Source organism: Chiloscyllium plagiosum, unplaced genomic scaffold (genome assembly GCF_037043375.1).
Source record: "Chiloscyllium plagiosum isolate Xiang-an unplaced genomic scaffold, Cpla_swu_hap1 HiC_scaffold_37, whole genome shotgun sequence".
In the NCBI taxonomy this organism is placed as follows: Eukaryota; Metazoa; Chordata; class Chondrichthyes; order Orectolobiformes; family Hemiscylliidae; genus Chiloscyllium; species Chiloscyllium plagiosum.
In genome coordinates, this window is record NW_028270175.1 from 101,544,248 (window position 1) to 101,549,979 (window position 5,732).

Sequence of the window (5,732 nt, forward strand, 5' to 3'; positions counted from 1 at the left end):
TAACTGACAGGGAAATTGCAGAATACGCAACAGATTGGTGTATATTGTGCCTGGTGACTTTCAAACTCTCGTGGATTGAATATTTACAGCATTTATCGGGCTTTTTTGATCGAATTCGGAAGTCAAACTGGTTTGTAAACCTAGCTGAAAGTGAATCTGCCAAAGCCAAAGTCACCTTCCTGGGAAACGTCGTTGAACACGGACAAATAGCCCCACGGGATGCGAAATCGAAAGTTACAGGGGATTTTTACACATTGTTGACGAAAAGAGCAGTACTACGGTTCCCCGCATTGAGTGGCTTTTACTGAAAATTTGTGCTGAATGTTTGCAGTGGGACTACTCCACTCACCGAACGGTTAAAAACAGGCAAGAAATTTCAGTGAACACAAGACTTTCAAAATGTTGTTTTTCTCAGAGCAGAGCTGATTGTGAGGAGACATGATTGACGTGTACGAAATAATGAGGAGCAAGGAATTACAGATTGAAGGAAACATTTGCTCTTGATCGATAAGATGCAGAAAGCTTTGAATAGACTGGTAGGAAAACTTTATCAGTCAGCGGGTAGGAGACTCGAGAACTCACACTCTATAAAGATCAGTTGGACAGTTAACCCTTCATTCTTCTCTGATTCCACTGGCCAAAGAGTTTCGAAAAATGCTCAAAGCAGAGCATCACCGCGGGCAACAGTTATTCGATCGGTGGCTTTATGAAATGGAAAGGTGCCCATAAGTCACCTGCGCGACTATTCGGCTTCACTCCTGTGATGACGCTGGGACATTGACTCTCATGTTCTCGGGGGCATTTAATGAAGGCATTCTCGTTCCTGCAGATGAGGAGCTCACACCATATTTCGGCTTTTGAAAAATCAGTTTTTAAGCGGGATTAAAATCTGCCCTGACTACGAGCCAGGTAGGATTCGAACCTACAGTCTCCTGATTCGCAGTCAGGCACGTTATCCATTGCGCCACTGGCCCAATGCACAACCTTAAGAGCCGTGATGTTAATACGGACACGGTTAATAGCAGTCATGTTCACCAGTTGAACAAGCAATAAAGATAATCACTGTTACTGCTTCAGTCTAATCTTCATCACCTTTCAAAGCAACGAATTTTCCAAAGAAAAACACATATGTCCTCATGAAGCTTCCATTCACACTCTGCTTAGTCATTTAATGGAATGTGATGTGATGAATTTCGAATCCATTTCTTCAGCATAACTGACGTGAACGTAGCCTAATCACCACATTGTATATACCAGTTAATTTTCAGAGGTTTCGAGTACAGTAGTGACTTTTGCGAATATGCAGGAAAGTGAATACTGTGAACCGAGCAAAAAAATCCCTTCATGGAAATTAATCCAGTGCAAAGTCAAACATATGAGAATGGCAGATGACGTAAACATTCCTCTGCATCACTCTGCACAGATGCTTCTCCAAGAATTGACTCTTTGCAGAATTCTTCTTTGTAATTTTGACTGTCCCAGTTGTAGATATTCTTTCAATCCACAAACAAGTATCCTGCTGAAAACTACTGACTTAAGAATAAAATAGTTGAGTATCTATTCGACCAGCTGATGTCCCAAAGTTCCGTGTTCCATGTGAATACAAGTTCTTGCAGGTGAAATTGGAGCTCCGAGCCTGATGTCCCACTGCTTCTTGATGCGTGAGAATTGAAGCCGGTCTCCTTCAGGCGGGAGCTTTTAGCCTCGATATTTCACGCGCCTCTATATCATCAGAGAATGGCATTACGCTCACCGATTGCATTTTCGCAGCCACATGCTCGCGCTGAACGCCATTACCATTTCCAATTAGTTTTGGGTGCACTACAAATCAATTTCTCTGATTCCACGCCCTTGAACTGGGATTATATGACATGCCATTATATGATTACGTCAATAAGTGAGGAAATTGGTGAAGTAACCGATGTTAAAATACAGTGTTATTGAGAAATACATTTCAGCAATACCCTGCAGTATCCCATGACCCTTTGAAGTTTTGTAGATATCTCGCAAACGTAACATCCTACAATCTCAGTGTTGCAATCTCGACAGTCTCTCCGGACATAGAAGCGATATATATGCAACCGAATCTGAGTTCCCACATCACAGTCACTGTTTGACAAGTATTCCTTTGTGCGTGTGTTTCTGTTCTTGGCATAACCTCTGCCCCGATCCTTATTGCTTTTTGCATCGTGCTTTTCCATGTGGTGCCAGGATCATGAAATGGTTCTTCCTTGGCATTGTCAACACAGCAAGTTCTGCTCGAATCACAGTCACATCAATCGGCATTTTTCCTGTTTTACTCCATGCAATATGTGCTTAGCAAACGCTGAGAAAATCAATCTTTGTTTTACATGAAAATACTCTACGTGGTGATAAGTTTCCTTCTTCAAACACCCGCTATCTCACATCTTTGCGTTTCACACATCATAACCACCCTTTATCGGAGAAATCTCTCCCTCCCACAAGAACTAACTCGAGTGGGCGGCACGGTGGCGCCGTGGTTAGCACTGCTGCCTCACAGCGCCAGAGACCCAGGTTCAATTTCTGCCTTAGGCGACTGACTGTGTGGAGTTTGCACGTTCTCCCTGTGTCTGGGTTTCCTCCGGGTGCTCCGGTTTCCTCCCACAGTCCAAAGATGTGCAGGTCAGGTGAATTGGCCATGCTAAATTGCCCGTGGTGTTAGGTAAGGGGTAAATGTAGTGGTATGGGTGGGTGGCGCTTCGGCTGGTCGGTGTGGACTTGTTGGGCTGAAGGGCCTGTTTCCACGCTGTAATGTATTCTAATCTAAACGTCCACCCTCCCATTTCACTGAGGTATTGCGCAATATAATACTCACATTTACACGTTCATTCTGTACTACTGCGGTCACTGTTTTGGGTGAAAGTGCTCAATCCCATGGTCGGCATCTTCAAGCAATTCAATCCATTTAGATGCAGCTGTTCTGTAATTAACCCTCATGGAGCAGCTTTTACTGACACGGACAAGAGATTACTGGAACATCGGGCTCAGGGTAAGTGCACAGCGCAGGATTGAGCAAAAGATGTTTTATTGGAAAAGAGAAGTTTCTGTGAAATCACTTCAGAAATCATTTCGCATTACAATGACACACTAGATTGGAGTTGTGAAAATCTACTGTTATTTCTACCCTTTTATTTGATCATTATTGAGAGATTAACTGCCATTAGCTCCACTATACCACTAAGTTTTTCTGGTCTCTGTGGCACTCTTCCACCAGTGTCACTGCATTTTATGTTCCTTCGCTGATTTTTTACAGTCGCGTTTGATGTTCATTTGAAATATCGTTCCTCAGAACTGCAATTTTTCAATCGAGCAAAATCGCCAGCCTTTTCATTTAAAGTCCCCTCTAATGATATCAAAGGGGGAGAAATGAGAGTTTCAGCAGCAGATGAACTGGGATTCGGCCGAGTTATCAATTGTCAGCGCGTGGGGCACATGTGATCGTGATGATGATAAGATCCAACAGCGCAACCCAGCAGCTTTCATGCAAACATTCGTTTGGTGTTAGCTGCACAAATTGCCAGTCATTTCCCTTCATTTCGCAATCGGTCTTTTTGTTTTTGGCTTTTCTTTTCCTCCTGTAGTTCTCCCTTGATGGCAGTAACACTGTCTGACGTTCAAAATGCCTACCTTTCTTATACCCCCAAATCGGATTATCTCATTTGTTCGATGTTGGCAGAATAATAAATTCAAAATCGATTGGCTTTTAATTTACAGAGACGTAAATGAATCTCGTTGGTTAAATTTGAATTGTCGTCAAAACAGCAACCAACTGTCATTTGGTCCAACGGTCATTTGAGTGGGAGCAGCGGCCGAGTTGAGGTGAACCCGGGAGACTACAGCTAAGGTAAGAGTTTTTTTCAAAATTACTTACCTGTAGCGGGCATCGGTGTTTTGTTTTCTCTCTCCTTCACAGAAAGAGCGGGAGCAGCAGAGGAAGTGACGGCAAGCAGAGGGGCAGCCGGGAAGGAGAACTGAGTATAAATACTCACTGTTTCACCACCAACGGTCATTTGAGTGGGAGCAGCGGCCGAGTTGAGGTGAACCCGGGAGACTACAGCTAAGAAAGAGCGGGAGCAGCAGAGGAAGTGACGGCAAGCAGAGGGGCAGCCGGGAAGGAGAACTGAGTATAAATACTCACTGTTTCACCACCAACGGTCATTTGAGTGGGAGCAGCGGCCGAGTTGAGGTGAACCCGGGAGACTACAGCTAAGGTAAGAGTTTTTTTCAAAATTACTTACCTGTAGCGGGCATCGGTGTTTTGTTTTCTCTCTCCTTCACAGAAAGAGCGGGAGCAGCAGAGGAAGTGACGGCAAGCAGAGGGGCAGCCGAGACCCGGAAGCAGTTAGTGTAAGCTTAGCTGGGTTAGTTTTTTCCCCCTTTAAAAGCGTGAAGGAGAGGAACCCGAGGCACTACACGGGTAGTGCCTCCCACCCGCCCTCCTCCTCTAACCTAATAATAACATCTGTTGTGGCAAGCAGATAAGTGCTGAATTTTGCTTGTATTATTTAGACACAGTTTTTGTTTAAACAGTTAGCTTTAGAGGGATGGCAGTGAAGGCAGTGCAATGTTCCTCCTGCAACATGTATGAGGTGAGGGATGCCATCGACGTCCCTGCCGATTACACTTGCAGGAAGTGCACCCATCTCCAGCTCCTCCAAGACCGTGTTAGGGAACTGGAGCTGGAGTTGGATGAACTTCGGATCATTCGGGAGGCAGAGGGGGTCATAGATCAGAGTTATAGGGAAGTAGTAACTCCAAAGATGGCAGATAGATGGGTTACAGTGAGGGGGACTGGGAGGAAGCAGCCAGTGCAGGGACCTCCTGCGGCCATTCCCCTCAAGAACAAGTATACCGTTTTGGATACTTGTGGGGGGGATGACTTACCAGGGGTAAGTAACGGGGCTCAGGTCTCTGGCACGGAGCCTGTCCCCGTTACTCAGAAGGGAAGGGTGAAGAAGAGCAGAGCAGTAGTAATTGGGGACTCGATAGTTCGTGGCACAGATAGGCGGTTTTGTGGGAACGAGAGAGACTCACGTTTGGTATGTTGCCTCCCAGGTGCAAGGGTACGTGATGTCTCTGATCGTGTTTTCCGGGTCCTGGAGGGGGAGGGGGAGCAACCCGAAGTCGTGGTCCACATTGGCACCAACGACATAGGTAGGAGGAGTGCTGAGGATGTTAGACAGGCTTTCAGGGAGCTAGGTTGGAAGCTTGGAGTTAGAACAAACAGAGTTATTGTCTCTGGTTTGTTACCCGTGCCACGTGATAGAGATTCGAGGAATAGGGAGAGAGAACAATTAAATGCGTGGCTTCAGGGATGGTGCAGGAGGGAGGGGTTCCAGTTTTTGGATAACTGGGGTTCTTTCTGGGGACGGTGGGACCTCTATAAACAGGATGGTCTACACCTGAACCTGAGGGGAACCAGTATCCTTGGGGGGAGGTTTGCTAGTGCTATTCGGGGGGGTTTAAACTAACTCGGCAGGGGCATGGGAACCCAGATTGTAGCTTCAGGGTGCAGGGCCTGGAGTGTAGGGAGGTGAGGAACATGGCATCAATTTCCAAGGAGGGTGCCTGTAAACAGGGAAGTGGCTTGAAGTGTGTATACTTCAATGCAAGAAGTATACGGAATAAGGTAGGTGAACTTGCAGCGTTGGTTGGTACCTGGGACTTCGATGTTGTGGCTATTACGGAGACATGGCTAGAACAGGGACAGG

At 45.9% G+C, this 5,732-nt stretch overlaps 1 non-coding gene across 1 annotated transcript; it reads right to left on the reverse strand.

The window, feature by feature from the left end:
- Positions 1-901: 901 nt before the first annotated feature.
- trnar-gcg (transfer RNA arginine (anticodon GCG)) lies at positions 902-974 on the reverse strand. The gene has a single exon. It is a non-coding gene; the product is annotated as a tRNA-Arg (tRNA).
- Between the last annotated feature and the right edge of the window lie 4,758 nt (positions 975-5,732).